This window comes from Ambystoma mexicanum, chromosome 5q, assembly GCF_040938575.1.
Source record: "Ambystoma mexicanum isolate Mex_15411 chromosome 5q, UKY_AmexF1_1, whole genome shotgun sequence".
In the NCBI taxonomy this organism is placed as follows: Eukaryota; Metazoa; Chordata; class Amphibia; order Caudata; family Ambystomatidae; genus Ambystoma; species Ambystoma mexicanum.
In genome coordinates this window covers 1,398,199,313-1,398,215,936 of record NC_090933.1, presented here as the reverse complement: position 1 = coordinate 1,398,215,936, position 16,624 = coordinate 1,398,199,313, and positions in this window count along the sequence as shown.

Below are 16,624 nucleotides of genomic sequence, written 5' to 3'. Positions count from 1 at the left end.
CTGGTAGGGGGTGTCTGTACTTCTGCTCCCTATATGGTAGAAGAGAGGCACAGAAGACCCCAGCCAAGATTCTCTATTACGGTAGCAATGGACGAGCAATCAAGGCCTAGCTTCTCAGGAGGTGATGCAGGCTGGTTCTTAAGTACAGTGTAGTCCCCAAGCCCCCACAAAGGAATGTCCACACACTGTATTGGTTAGAACACAGTCTTTATATAATCAATATTCAAGGTTTTGTACACTTATCATAATAACTCACTTTGTATTTAGGAAAATCAACAATCACAAATATATACAATTCTAAAGTGGTACCACCCTTTGTATTAGATCTCATGAAAAGTGCATCAACAATACTGTAATCATGTCACACAGATCAATAGAGTGAAACCAGCAATAGAGAGAGGTGAGAAAATAAGATGGTTGAACAATAGGCAGAACACTGGCCCCTACCACTAGACACAGTTCTGTGTGGAGATCCCCCCACCTGGGCAACCTGTAAAATAAAGAGATAGCACAAGCCCAGTCCATGTATTGTTCTGCAAGTCTTATTCCCTCCTATAATGTTTTTACCCCCCCAATGTACCTGGTGGAGTCGAGTTCTTCGAAGAGGCGTCGACAGATCCTGCTTGAGCGACCCCCTTTCAAGCGGGAGTCACGGATCGTCGAGAGGCGTCGAGAAGCGTCGAGGAACTCGGCGTTCGGCGTCGGGGAATCGACGGCCCTTCTTGAATGCCTTCCCTTTCAAGCGGGAGACACGGGGCGTCGAACGTCCGACAACAAACAGGGTAGAACGGCTTCGATGAGGCGGTAGCTTCGATTCAAGCGGTGCTCGTCGACGACGGAGCGTTGGCGTCCTGCAAGGCAGAGGCGTGCGGGGCACCTCGATGACAATTGTTCTGGACCGCAAAGATTGTGAAGACGGGGGCCCAGCAAGGGCGTCGAGTTGTTCGAGTCTTTGTGGTCGTCGGGTGGCGGGAAACCCACCGGCAGGTTTCTCCTCGGCACGTTGGCCGTCCTCGACTTTCTCCGGCAGGATAAAGCGGTCGACGGTGCGGACGAGGGAGTCCTTCGATTCAAATGTTCTTAGGCAAGGAGCGGACGGCTCCGGTCGTCGGCGGCACGGCGTCAAGTGGTTCCCACGGGTGGGCAACACAACTTCGACGGGCCTCCAGCGGTTACACAGACCTGCGAACCCTGGTCGACGGCAATGGACTTCGACGGCGGCGATGTCCGGGTGCTTCACTTCGATCTCCTCGGCGGTTCGTCTCGGTTCGGCAGCCTTTCGAGGGTCTGACTTCCAGGGCGCTTCGGCGAAGATGTAGCGGTGCTCGATGATCCCTCGGAGCACGGGAAGAGGGCGCCTTACCAGGTCCTCTCTCGGGTCAGTCCTCGACGAATTTGGCAGCTTTCAGATCGGTCGAAGCAAGTGCAACAGCAAGTCTTCTTCTTCCAGCTGGGCGTCGAGGATCAGCAGTTCCAGTTACTCTTAGAGTGGAGACTCAGCTTCTGAACGCTTCTGAACAATTTCCAGTGGTGAGAGGTCCCCAGATATACTATTCTGTCTCTCATCCACACTGCTGGCACACACTCAGCAGCCAATCACACAGAAGGGCATTCATGCAGTCAATCAGCCAATCAGGCACACAGTGCATTCAGGCCACACTCCTCCCTTTCAGACACTCACAACCAGGAATGTGGATTGGGACAAGTACCCAGCCATTCAACACTACACACTGTATTCAGGCCAGTTTCGGGCAGGGCTGTCTCAGTCTTTGTCTCTCATGCCAGAAACCAGACAACCACAACAAGGAGTGTATATTGGTCACACACTCCATTCACCCAGGTCCCACCCACAGTAGGTACCCACAACATAGAGTAACTGGGAAGGCTCCAGTCAGTCTAGCTGGGCCTTCACAACAACACCATATATGGAACTTCCACCCAACAGCCAGTCAGGGGGAAGGGACAGAGTCAGGGCTTCCCAGGACTTTGGGAAAACAAGGTAACAGGTAATAGAAAGCAAGAGGCCACAGGGGCCATCTTGTTTCCTATCAGGAATCAACTGATCCCAATGGCAGGGCCTGGGTATCCCAAAATGGAGGACACCCAGAGCACCTGTCAAATTCAGCATGGAGCTGCCACCAGCCCATACCCTGCTCTGTGGGCAACCCACAGGTGCCCAAAAACATACACTAGGGGCACAGGGTTGTACCCCTACCCATGGGTGCCATAAGGGTATCCCATGGGTCTGTTCACCAAACCAAAAGAGAGAGCTGCACTGCCAGGAGTCCCACATGGACTCCTAGACAGAAAACACAACAGAACACACGATAAAAAACAGTAAAGGACAAGGATTCAGAGGCCCTGTCCCTCTGATGCATTTACAGCATCACAGTCGCCCCCCCCAGACTGAGATGGAGGGTGTCTAATCTCCCACGGGATAGACACCCTCATCCAGACGGTCAACATACCTTCTGGAAAGGCCATCTGCATTATCGTGACTCTTCCCTGGTCTGTGCTCTATGGTGAAGTCTAGCCCTTGCAGGCTAATGGACCACCTGAGCAATTTCGGATTCTCACCCTTCATCTGCATAAGCCACTTCAGGGGCTTATGATCTGTTTGGACCTTGAAGGTAGACCCCGTAAGGTAGGGCCTAAAACGCCTAAGGCTCCAAACTATGCTAAAACACTCCTTTTCAACAGTAGCCCATCTAAGTTCTCTACCCTGGAGTTGTCTACTGATGAATATGATAGGATGTTCTCTCCCTTTGTCATCTAACTGGGACAAGACAGCTCCAATTCCGCTGTCGCAGGCATCCGTCTGGACGATAAAGGGTCGGCTGTAGTCAGGCACACACAACACAGGTGCCCTACACAGACTTTCTTTCAAGCCATCAAAGGCCCTCTGACAGTCTTCGGTCCAATTAACCTTCCTAGGCTGTTTGGGTGAAGTTAGAGCTGTCAGGGGTGCAGCTATGGTTCCATAGTCTGCCATGAAATTGCGATAGTACCCAGTGAGGCCCAAAAAGGCTCTCACCTGGGTTTGAGTAGTGGGAGTCTCCCAGTTCTGTACATCCAGTACTTAACTGGAGAGATGTTGGATTTGACCCCCTCCTACCTCATGACCAAGATAGGTAACTTTCCCCTGAGCTATCTGGCACTTGGTGGCCTGGATAGTGAGGTTAGCCCTTTTCAAGGCCTGCAACACCTTATCCAGATGTGTCAAATGCTCTTCCCAGGTGGAACTGTAGACGGCAATGTCGTCTAAGTAAGCCACACAAAAGGCTTCCAGCCCACTGAGCGCATGGTTGACCAATCTCTGGAAGGTGGCAGGGGCATTCTTCAACCCAAAAGGCATGACCCTAAACTGGTAGAGTCCCTCAGGTGTTGAGAAGGCCGTCTTTTCCTTGGCATGGACCGTCAGAGCTATTTGCCAATAGCCTGAGGTAAGGTCAAAGGTGCTCACAAATTTGGCAGCACCTATGGTGTCCACGAGCTCATCAGCCCTGGGCAATGGGTGCGCGTCAGTTTTGGTGACGGCATTGACTCCTCGGTAGTCCACACAGAACCTCCAATCCTTGGTACCCGCCTGGGAACTTGCCTTGGGGACAAGGACCACTGGACTGGACCAGGGACTGGTTGAGAGTTCAATAACACCCAGATCCAACATCTTGGCGACCTCAGCCTGGATGTGGTTCTTGACGGTATCTGACATACGGTAGCACCTGCTTTTGACAGGCACACTGTCACCAGTGTCAATTTCATGCCTACACCACGGTGTAAGGCCTGGCGTCAGTGAAAACAGAGAGGCATACTGTTGGAGCAAAGCCCTGCAGGCCCTCTGTTGCTCTGTTGTCAAATCCGGAGAGAGATGTACTCCCTCCACTGAGCCATCCTGAGGGTTGCTATGCAGCAAATCAGGAAGGGGCTCACTCTCATCCTCTTCTTGCCCTGAAGCTAGCAAGAGACATGAGACTTCTGCTCGCCGGTGGAAAAGCTTGAGCCTGTTGACATGGAATACCTGAGGGGCTACCCCAGAGGCTCCCATGTCAACCAGATAATTGACTTCGCCCATCTTGGAGATGATCCGGAAGGGTCCAGTCCACTTGTCTGCCAAAGCTCTAGGCTTGGTAGGCTCCATCACAAGGATTTCCTGTCCCGGAGTCCAATCCACTTGCGAGGCTTTAAGGTCATGCCAGTACTTATTCAATTCCTGGCTGGCCTTGAGATTTGCTGTTGCCTGACCCATCATCTGTGTCATCCTCCGTCTGAGGCCTAACACATAGTCCCCCACTTGCTTGGCGGGACCTGGAGGGGTGGCTTCCAAGCCTTCTCTGATCAAGGCGAGGGGCCCCCTCACGGGATGTCCAAAGAGTAACTCAAAGGGGCTGAAACCAACACCCTCTTGAGGTACCTCTCTGTAAGCAAACAGCAGGCATGGCAGGAGGAGATCCCATTTCCTCCTTAGGGGTTCTTCCAAAGCCCCTAGCATGCCCTTGAGACTTTTATTAAATCTCTCAACCAGACCATTGGTCTGGGGGTGGTAAGAGGTGGAGAACTTGTAGGTTACCCCGCACTCTTTCCACATGGTTTTCATGTAACAAGACATGAAGTTGGATCCTCTGTCAGAGACAACCTCCTTGGGGAATCCAACACGGGTGAAAATGCCCAGGAGAGCCCTGGCAACCACCTTGGCAGTAACAGTCTGAAGGGGTATTGCCTCAGAGTACCTGGTGGCATGATCTACCAAGACCAGGATGAACCGATGTCCACCTGAAGTGGGAGGGTCAAGGGGACCGACGATGTCGATGCCCACCCTCTCAAATGGTGTGCCAACCACTGGCAATGGCTGCAGTGGGGCAATGACCCTGCCTCCAGTCTTGCCAGACAACTGACAAGTGGGGCAGGTCCTGCAGTGGGACTCCACCTCTACTCCCATCTGTGGCCAGTAGAAATGGGCAGAGAGCCTCTGCTTAGTCTTCTTGGTCCCAAGATGACCAGCCAAGGGTACCTCATGCGCCAACTGCAGTAGGAAGGGCCTGTAAACCTGGGGTACCACCAACCTCTTGAGGGCACCAGGTTCAGGCTTAGTGGGCTCACTAACAAGGAGCTCACCCTCCCAATAAATCCAGAATGTCCTAGGCACTTCTCCTTGTGCCTGGGACAGGGCCTGTTTCCTCAGTCCCTCGAGAGAGTAGCACTCTCTCTGTCCCTTACAGAAGTTTGCCCGGGAGGGTCCCCCTTCAGCTAACAAGCATTGAAGGTCGGGATGATCCTCCGGGTTGAGAACCTCTCCCACAGGAGAGTCTTCTGTCTCTTCTCCCACAGGAGTTGAGTTTGGGTTTTCCACTGGACCCAGCCCGTCCGGAGCATGGATCCCAATGGGTGCTGTCGGAACAGCAGGAAGAGAAGGTGTTCCCCCCACAGAGGTGGCCTTCTTGGTCTTCCTTCTTCTTGCCTTAGGCCTCGCCTTTGGCTCGGGTACCTGACTCACAGCCAGACCCGGTGTCACCTGTGACCTAGTGACTGCAGCAGCAGTCATGGGAAGACCATCCGAGATCAACCCCAACTCTACTAGATCATTTCCTAACAGAATGTTAGCAGGGACATTGTCCTGAACCAGGACAGGAAGCTTTGCTGTCTTGTCTCCAATCATGATTGTGACTAAGGCTACAGGTGATAATTTGGGAGGCCCACCAGCTAACCTGGTGGTTCTCAGAGGAGCACCTACATAGTCCTCTGGCTTGAGCAGGGTCCTGTCCACCACTGTCATGCTTGCCCCAGTGTCTCTCAAACCAGTAGAAGGCTGGCCATTCAAGAGGACACTTCTCAAAAACCTACGGGTGTTCTGTGGGATAGTCGCCAGTACTTCTGCATACTGGTCCCAGGCCCCAAGGGACACTAAGGAAATCTCTACTGGAGCACCAAATGTGACAGTGGCCTCCTCCTCAGACACGGGGTAAGGGTAGGTCAGGCTGACAGCCTGTACTCCAAGTGCCTTACCTTTACACTTGGAGTCACCCCTTTTGTGATCCAGAGCCCCACAGTCCCAACAAGTGCCAGGAGTGCGGGGTACGGTACTGGAACCACTGGGAGCCTGCTTTGCAGCAGGTGGACCACTACTCTTATTCCCACCCACAGATGACTTATCCCCACTAGATTTTTGGGTTTTGGGAGAGGAAGGTTTAGGTTTACCCGACTGTGACTGCTTGTGGGACTCCTCAGCTTTCTGAGAGGCCCCCTTTTCTTTGTCCTTGTCCTTCCCACTGGAGTCCTTAGGGGACACCCGGTGGGAGACCCACTTGTCAGCCAACCTAGCCAGCTTAAAGGGGTCCAAAATATTCTGGTCAGCCACATACTGACGCAGCTCTGGTGAACAGGCTTCAGAAAAATGCTCAAAAAACAAGAGGTGGGACAATTCAACAAATGTCTTAACCTTGTATCCATCAATCCACCCCATCATGTTCATGTGCGCAGCACTCACCCAGTCAACCCAAGACACATTCTCTCTTTTCTTAAAATCCCTGAACCTCTTAAGGTATTGGGTAGGTGTCTTGCCAAACTTGGCAATCAAAGCAGACTTCATACACTCATACTGACCCCTTTCTTCCACACTCAGCTTCAGAATACAGTCATATCCAGTTTGAGGCACTGTGCTTAACAAACACTTAGCCCAATCTCTTTTATCAACATCATGAATTGCACAAGCCATTTCAAATGCTTCAATCCATTGGAGGATATCTGAACCCTCCACAAATACACCCACCAAATCTTTCATAAACTTGGTGGCTGGGGACCTGACACTCTCACTGGTTTTAGCTGAAGTCTCCACTCTAGCTTTCTCTAGCTGGATTCTCTGACATTCAGTGTCCTGGCTCTTGAGTTCAAGATCCCTATTCTTGAGCTCCACTTGTTGAGCCAACTCCTCTTTCTTAAGCTCAGCATCTATTTCCAACTTGCGGTATTCAAAGGCCAATTTCATCCTTAATATCTCAAGCTCCAAGGAATTGCTGGGGTTTAGAACAGAGGCAGTAGGAATGGCGGCATTCCCAGAAACAGATTCAGCAGAAACCCCAGGGGCAGAGTCCTCACTGGTTGCATTCCCCCCCTCATCAAGAGTTTCACCATCAGTCTGGTAGTCCACCAGGGCAGCTATCAGCTCAGCCCTAGACTTATCCACAAAGTCTAACTCCCTGGCTTCACAAGCACTCTGGAGAGCCTCCAAGCTCATCCGAGTCAATTTGCCATTTGCAATAGACTCAATTGTTTGTAATGCAGTTATCTTGTACACAACTAAACCTTAATTTAATAAAGTGCAGATATTTTGTAAGTGGCACGGTTATACACTGATTCTTAAAACCATAAGCATCCCACCGCTGCCACCAGCTGTAAAGACTGGTAGGGGGTGTCTGTACTTCTGCTCCCTATATGGTAGAAGAGAGGCACAGAAGACCCCAGCCAAGATTCTCTATTACGGTAGCAATGGACGAGCAATCAAGGCCTAGCTTCTCAGGAGGTGATGCAGGCTGGTTCTTAAGTACAGTGTAGTCCCCAAGCCCCCACAAAGGAATGTCCACACACTGTATTGGTTAGAACACAGTCTTTATATAATCAATATTCAAGGTTATGTACACTTATCATAATAACTCACTTTGTACTTAGGAAAATCAACAATGGCAAATATATACAATTCTAAAGTGGTACCACCCTTTGTATTAGATCTCATGAAAAGTGCATCAACAATACTGTAATCATGTCACACAGATCAATAGAGTGAAACCAGCAATAGAGAGAGGAGAGAAAATAAGATGGTTGAACAATAGGCAGAATACTGGCCCCTACCACTAGACACAGTTCTGTGTGGAGATCCCCCCACCTGGGCAACCTGTAAAATAAAGAGATAGCACAAGCCCAGTCCATGTATTGTTCTGCAAGTCTTATTCCCTCCTATAATGTTTTTACCCCCCCAATGTACCTGGTGGAGTCGAGTTCTTCGAAGAGGCGTCGACAGATCCTTCTTGAGCGACCCCCTTTCAAGCGGGAGTCACGGATCGTCGAGAGGCGTCGAGAAGCGTCGAGGAACTCGGCGTTCAGCGTCGGGGAATCGACGGCCCTTCTTGAATGCCTTCCCTTTCAAGCGGGAGACACGGGGCGTCGAACGTCCGACAACAAACAGGGTAGAACAGCGTCGATGAGGCGGAAGCTTCGATCCAAGCGGTGCTCGTCGACGACGGAGCATTGGCGTCCTGCAAGGCAGAGGCGTGCGGGGCACCTCGATGACAATTGTTCTGGGCCGCAAAGATTGTGAAGACGGGGGCCCAGCAAGGGCGTCGAGTCGTTTGAGTCTTTGTGGTCGTCGGGTGGCGGGAAACCCACCGGCAGGTTTCTCCTCGGCGCGTTGGTCGTCCTCGACTTTCTCCGGCAGGATAAAGCAGTCAACGGTGCGGACGAGGGAGTCCTTCGATTCAAATGTTCTTAGGCAAGGAGCGGACGGCTCCGGTCATAGGCGGCACGGCGTCAAGTGGTTCCCACGGCTGGGCAACACAACTTCGACGGGCCTCCAGCGGTTACACAGATCTGCGAACCCTGGTCGACGGCAATGGACTTCGACGGCGGCGATGTCCGGGTGCTTCACTTCGATCTCCTCGGCGGTCCCGTCTCGGGTCGGCAGCCTTTCGAGGGTCTGACTTCCAGGGCGCTTCGGCGAAGATGTAGCGGTGCTCGATGATCCCTCGGAGCACGGGAAGAGGGCGCCTTACCAGGTCCTCTCTCGGGTCAGTCCTCGACGAATTCGGCAGCTTTCAGATCGGTCGAAGTAAGTGCAACAGCAAGTCTTCTTCTTCCAGCTGGGCGTCGAGGATCAGCAGTTCCAGTTACTCCTAGAGTGGAGGCTCAGCTTCTGAACGCTTCTGAACAATTTCCAGTGGTGAGAGGGCCCCAGATATACTATTCTGTCTCTCATCCACACTGCTGGCACACACTCAGCAGCCAATCACACAGAAGGGCATTCATGCAGTCAGTCAGCCAATCAGGCACACAGTGCATTCAGGCCACACTCCCCCCTTTCAGACACTCACAACCAGGAATGTGGATTGGGACAAGTACCCAGCCATTCAACACTACACACTGCATTCAGGCCAGTTTCGGGCAGGGCTGTCTCAGTCTTTGTCTCTCATGCCAGAAACCAGACAACCACAACAAGGAGTGTATATTGGTCACACACTCCATTCACCCAGGTCCCACCCACAGGAGGTACCCACAACATACAGTCACTGGGAAGGCTCCAGTCAGTCTAGCTGGGCCTTCACAACAACACCATATATGGAACTTCCACCCAACAGCCAGTCAGGGGGAAGGGACAGAGTCAGGGCTTCCCAGGACTTTGGGAAAACAAGGTAACAGGTAATAGAAAGCAAGAGGCCACAGGGGCCATCTTGTTTCCTATCAGGAATCAACTGATCCCAATGGCAGGGCCTGGGTATCCCAAAATGGAGGACACCCAGAGCACCTGTCAAATTCAGCATGGAGCTGCCACCAGCCCATACCCTGCTCTGTGGGCCACCCACAGGTGCCCAAAAATATACACTAGGGGCACAGGGTTGTACCCCTACCCATGGGTGCCATAAGGGTATCCCATGGGTCTGTTCACCAAACCAAAAGAGAGAGCTGCACTGCCAGGAGTCCCACATGGACTCCTGGGCAGAAAACACAACAGAACACACGATAAAAAACAGTAAAGGACAAGGATTCAGAGGCGCTGTCCCTCTGATGCATTTCCAGCATCACACAGAGTCTTTCTGCTCCCGAACCCCACATGTGTATCTCTCCATACCGGGGTTCACTTTGGGGAATTTGGGTTTGTCCAGCGTCTTTCTGCTCCCTAACTCCACATTTGTCCAGCTTCTTTCCGCTCCCTAACCACACATTTAGATCCCCATGTGCCGGGGTTCACTTTGGGCAAGTTGTGTTTATCCAGAGTCTTTCTGCTCCCGAACCCCACATCTGTATCTCTCCATGCCGGGGCTCACTTTGGGCAAGTTGGGTTTATCCAGCGTCATTCTGCTCCCAAACCCCACAACTGTATCTCTCCATGACGGGATTCACTTTGGGTAAGTTGGGTTTATCTAGCGTCTTTCTGCTCCCTAACCCCACATCTGTATCTCTCCATGCCGGGGTTCACTTTGGGCAAGTTGTGTTTATCCAGCATTTTTCTGCTCCCTAATCCCACATCTGTATCTCTCCATGCCGGGGTTCACTTTGGGGAAGTTGGGTTTGTCCAGCGTCTTTCTGCTCCCAAACCCCACATCTGTATCTCTCCATGCTGGGTTCACTTTGGGCAAGTTGTGTTTATCCAGCTTTGTTCTGCTCTCTAACCCCACATCTGTATCTCTCCATGCCGGGGTTCACTTTGGGCAAGTTGTGTTTATCCAACTTCTTTCTGCTCCCTAACTCGCATCTGTATCTCTCCATGCCGGGGTTCACCTTGGGCAAGTTGGGTATATCCATCGTCTTTCTGATCACTAACCCCACATCTGTATCTCTCCATGCTGGGTTTAACGTTGGGCAAGTTGTGGTTATCCAGCTTCTTTCTGCTCCCTAACCCCACATCTGTATCTCTCCATATTGGGGTTCACTTTTGGCAAGTTGTCATTATCCAGCTTCTTTCTGCTGCCTAACCCCACATCTGTATCTCTCCATGCCAGGTTTCACTTTGGGCAAGTTGTGGTTATCCAGCTTGTTTCTGCTCCTTAACCCCACATCTGTAACTCTTCATGCTGGGGTTCACTTTGGGCAAGTTGTGGTTATCCAGCTTCTTTCTGCTCCCTAACCCCACATCTGTATCTCTCCATATTGGGGTTCACTTTTGGCAAGTTGTCAGCATCCAGCTTCTTTCTGCTCCCTAACCCCACATTTGTATCTCCATGTGCCGGGGTTCACTTTGGGCAAGTTGTGTTTATCCAGAGTCTTTCTGGTCCCGAACCACACATCTGTATCACTCCATGCCGTGGTTCATTTTAGGCAAGTTGTGTTTAAACAACTTCATTCTACTCACTAACCCCACATCTGTATCTGTCCGTGTCAGGGTTCACTTTGGGCAAGTTGTGTTTATCCAGCTACTTTCTGCTCCCTATCTCCACATCTGTATCTCTCCATGCCGGGGTCGACTATGGGCAAGATTTGGTTATCCAGCGTCTTTCTGCCCCCTAACCCCACTTCTGTATCTGTCCATGCCGGGGTTCACTTTGGTCAAGTTCTGTTTTCCAGAGTCGTTCTGCTCCCGAACCCCACATCTGTATCTCTCCATGCCGGGGTCGACTTTGGGCAAGATTTGGTTATCCAGCGTCTTTCTGCCCCCTAACCCCACTTCTGTATCTCTCCATGCCGGGGTTCACTTTGGGGAAGTTGTGTTTATCCAGCGTCTTTCTGCTCCCTAACCCCACATCTGTATCTCTCCATGACGGGATTCACTTTGGGCAAGTTGTGTTTATCCAGCTTCTTTCTGCTCCCTAACCGCACAAATGTATCTCTCCATGCCGGGGTACATGTTGGGCAAATTGGGTTTATCCAGTGTCTTTCTGCTCCATAACACCACATCTGTATCGCTCCATGCCAGGGTTAACTCTGGGAAGTTTTGTTTATCCAGCTTCTTTCTGCTCCCTAATTCCACATCTGTATCTCTCCATGCCGGGTTCACTTTGGGCAAGTTGGGTTTTTCCAGCGTCTTTCTGCTCCTTAACCCCACATCTGTATCCCTCCATGCCAGGGTTCACTTTGGGCAAGTTGTGTTTATCCAGCTTCTTTCTGATCTCTAACCCCACATCTGTATCTCTCCATGCCGGGGTTCACTTTGGGCAAATTGTGGTTATACAACTTTTTTCTGCTCCCTAACCCCACATCTCTATCTCTCCATGCCGGGGGTCACTTTGGGCAAGTTGTGTTTACCCATTTTATTTCTGCTCCCTAACCCCACATCTGTATCTCTCCATGCCGGGGTTAACTTTGGGCAAGTTGTGGTTATGCAGCTTCTTTCTGCTCCCTAACCCCATATATGTATCTCTCCATGCCGGGGTACATTTTGGGCAAGTTGGGTTTATCCAGCATCTTTCTGCTCCCTAACCCCACATCTGTATCTCTCCATGCCGGGTTCACTTTGGGCAAGTTGTGGTTATCCAGCTTCTTTTTGCTCCCTAACCCCACATCTGTATCACTCCATGCCAGGGTAAATTTTGTTTATCCAGGAAGTGGTTATCCAGCTTCTTTCCTACTCCCTAACCCCACATCTGTCCAGCTTCTTTCTGCTCCCTAACCCCACATTTGTATCTCCATGTGCCGGGGTTCACTTTGGGCAAGTTGTGTTTACCAGAGTCTTTCTGCTCCCGAACCCACATCTGTATCTCTCCATGCCGGGGTTCACTTTGGGGAATTTGGGTTTGTCCAGCAACTTTCTGCTCCCTAACCCCACATTTGTCCAGCTTCTTTCCGCTCCCTAACCCCACATTTGTATCTCCATGTGCCGGGGTTCACTTTGGGCAAGTTGTGTTTTCCAGAGTCGTTCTGCTCCCGAACCCCACATCTGTATCTCTCCATGCTCGGGTTCACTTTGGGCAAGTTGTGTTTATCCAGCGTCTTTCTGCTCCCTAACCCCACATCTGTATCTCTCCATGACGGGATTCACTTTGGGCAAGTTGGGTTTATCCAGCGTCTTTCTGCTCCCTAACCCGACATCTGTATCTCTCCATGCTGGGGTTCACTTTGGACAAGTTGTGTTTATCCAGCTTCTTTCTACTCCCTAACCCCACATCTGTATCTCTCCAATCAGGGGTTCACTTTGGGCAAGTTGTGTTTATCCAACTTCTCCCTAACACACATCCGTATCTCTCCATGCCGGGGTTCACCTTGGGCAAGTTGGGTATATCAGTTGTCTTTCTGCTCCCTAACCCCACATCTGTATCTCTCCATGCTGGGTTCACTTTGGGCAAGTTGTGGTTATCCATCCTCTTTCTGCTCCCTAACCCCACATCTGTATCTCTCCATGCTGGGTTTAACTTTGGGCAAGTTGTGGTTATCCAGCTTCTTTCTTCTCTCTAACCCCACATCTGTATCTCTACATGCCAGGGTTCACTTTGGGCAAGTTGTTGTTATCCAGCTTCTTTCTGCTGCCTAACCCCACATCTGTATCTCTCCATGCCAGGGTTCACCTTGGGCAAGTTGTGTTTCTCCAGCTTCTTTCTTCTCCCTAACCCCATATCTCTATCACTCCATGCCAGGGTAAATAGTGTTTATCCAGGAAGTGGTTATCCAGCTTCTTTCCTGCTCCCTAACCCCACATCTGTTCAGCTTCTTTCTGCTCACTAACCCCACATTTGTATCTCCACATGCCGGGGTTTACTTTGGCCAAGTTATGTTTATCCAGAGTCTTTCTGCTCCCAAACTCCACATCTGTATCACACCATGCCGGGATTCACTTTAGGCAAGTTGTGTTTATCCAACTTCATTCTACTCCCTAACCCCACATCTGTATCTCTCCGTGTCAGAGTTCACTTTGGCCAAGTTGTGTTTTCCAGAGTCGTTCTGCTCCCGAACCGCAGATCTGTATCTCTCCATGCTGGGGTTCACTTTGGGCAAGTTGTGTTTATCCAGCGTCTTTCTGCTCCCTAACCCCACATCTGTATCTCTCCATGACGGGATTCACTTTGGGCAAGTTGGGTTTATCCAGCGTCTTTCTGCTCCCTAACCCGACATCTGTATCTCTCCATGCCGGGGTTCACTTTGGACAAGTTGTGTTTATCCAGCTTCTTTCTACTCCCTAACCCCACATCTGTATCTCTCCAATCAGGGGTTCACTTTGGGCAAGTTGTGTTTATCCAACTTCTCCCTAACTCACATCCGTATCTCTCCATGCCGGGGTTCACCTTGGGCAAGTTGGGTATATCAATCGTCTTTCTGCTCCCTAACCCCACATCTGTATCTCTCCATGCTGGGTTCACTTTGCGCAAGTTGTGGTTATCCATCCTCTTTCTGCTTCCTAACCCCACATCTGTATCTCTCCATGCTGGGTTTAACTTTGGGCAAGTGGTGGTTATCCAGCTTCTTTCTGCTGCCTAACCCCACATCTTTATCTCTCCATGCCAGGGTTCTCCTTGGGCAAGTTGTGTTTCTCCAGCTTCTTTCTTCTCCCTAACCCCATATCTCTATCAGTATCTCTTCATGCTGGGGTTCACTTTGGGCAAGTTGTCATTATCCAGCTTCTTTCTGCTGCCTAACCCCACATCTGTATCTCTCCATGGAAGGGTTCACTTTGGGCAAGTTGTGGTTATCCATCTTCTTTCTGCTCCTTATCCCCACATCTGTATCTCTTCATGCTGGGGTTCACTTTGGGCAAGTTGTGGTTATCCATCTTCTTTCTGCTCCTTATCCCCACATCTGTATCTCTTCATGCTGGGGTTCACTTTGGGCAAGTTGTGGTTATCCATCTTCTTTCTGCTCCCTAACCCCACATCTGTATCTCTTCATGCTGGGGTTCACTTTGGGCAAGTTGTGGTTATCCATCTTCTTTCTGCTCCCTAACCCCACATCTGTATCTCTCCATGGAAGGGTTCACTTTGGGCAAGTTGTGGTTATCCATCTTCTTTCTGCTCCTTATCCCCACATCTGTATCTCTTCATGCTGGGGTTCACTTTGGGCAAGTTGTGGTTATCCATCTTCTTTCTGCTCCTTATCCCCACATCTGTATCTCTTCATGCTGGGGTTCACTTTGGGCAAGTTGTGGTTATCCATCTTCTTTCTGCTCCCTAACCCCACATATGTCCAGCTTCTTTATGATATGATATGATAGCTTTTTTATATACATAGCTCTCAACTCACACGCTTTTGGCGGGTGTCACCCGCCTTGTAAAGGGCCGACTCACCCGCCAAGCCTCCTGCACGCCCATTCATTCCAATGGGCGTCTCACCCACCAAAAACAAAATTGGGTGATTTCACCCGCCTTTGCAACACAAATGGTTGAGAGCTTTGTATATAGCGCCTATTCACAATGTGTTTCAAAGTGCTTCAAGGCAAGTGAGGGAACAAGTGAAAATACAATGACATTCTTACAAGCTTTATACAGTAAGGATGTGAAATGAACTATCGTACTCGGCCTGACGACATTTCAGATAGTGCAAGAGCTAAGACATAAATAGGGAAGGGAGGGAGAGAGTGGGAAGGAAATGGAAACAGACAGGCGACTACCGTTCTAGGCCTGACGACATTTCTGGTAGAGCCGGAGAAAAACAAAAGGTGAGGGAGAGGGGTGCAGAAAGGGAGGGGAGGAACAAAACAAGCGACTATGATACTAGGCCTGACGACATTTCAGATAGTGCTGGAGGGGTCCTGTGGAGGAAAAAACAGTAATGGGAGGGTGGAGGAAACAGACGAGGTTGCTATCATACTAGGTCCAGGGACAATTCTGATAGAGTAAGTGCATAGAAGAAAGTAAGGGGAGGAGATAGGAAAAGGGAGAAGGGGAAGGAGGAGAGAACAGAGAGTAAGCAGTCAAAAAAAGTGGAGAAGCAAGAGTGGGGAGCGAATACAATTGCAGAAGTCAGTAGTAACACATTTTGTTGAAATCCAGGATACAAGATGAAGATGGGAACAGCATGATTCAGGAAGGCACCAGGTGGGCGGGGCTTGCTAAGTGGTGAAAAAGAGAGGCAGGCAGGAAGGCACCAGGTGGGCGGGGCTTAGGCCAGGTGACCTAGATCCACTTGCACCTGCTCCCCATCTGCCTTTCTGCTACCTAACCCCACATTTGTATCTCCACGTGCCGGGGTTCACTTTGGGCAAGTTGTGTTTACCAGAGTCTTTCAGCTCCCAAACCCCACATCTGTATCTCTCCATGCCGGGGTTCACTTTGGGCAAGTTGTGTTTATCCAGCGTCTTTCTGCTCCCTAACCCCACATCTGTATCTCTCCATGCCGGGGTTCACTTTGGGCAAGATTTGGTTATCCAGCGTCTTTCTGCCCCCTAACCCCACTTCTGTATCTGTCGATGCCGGGGTTCACTTTGGGCAAGTTCTGTTTTCCAGAGTCGTTCTGCTCCCAAACCCCACATCTGTATCTCTCCATGCCCGGGTTCACTTTGGGGAAGTTGTGTTTACCCAGCGTCTTTCTGCTCCCTAATCCAACATCTGTATCTCTCCATGACGGGATTCACTTTGGGCAAGTTGTGTTTATCCAGCTTCTTTCTGCTCCCTAACCCGACATCTGTAACCCTCCATGCCGGGGTTCACTTTGGGCAACTTGTGGTTATCCAGCGTCTTTCTGCTCCCTAACCCACATCTGTATCTCTCCATGCCGGGTTCACTTTGGGCAAGTTGTGGTTATCCAGCTTCTTTCTGCTCCCTAACCCCACAAATGTATCTCTCCATGCCGGGGTACATTTTGAGCAAGTTGGGTTTATCCAGCATCTTTCTGCTCCCTAACCCCACATCTGTATCCTTCCATGCCAGGGTTAACTCTGGGAAGTTTTGTTTATCCAGCTTCTTTCTGCTCCCTAATTCCAAATCTGTATCTCTCCATGCCGGGGTTCACTTTGGGCAAGTTGTGTTTATCCAGCTTCTTTCTGATCTATAACTCCACATCTCTA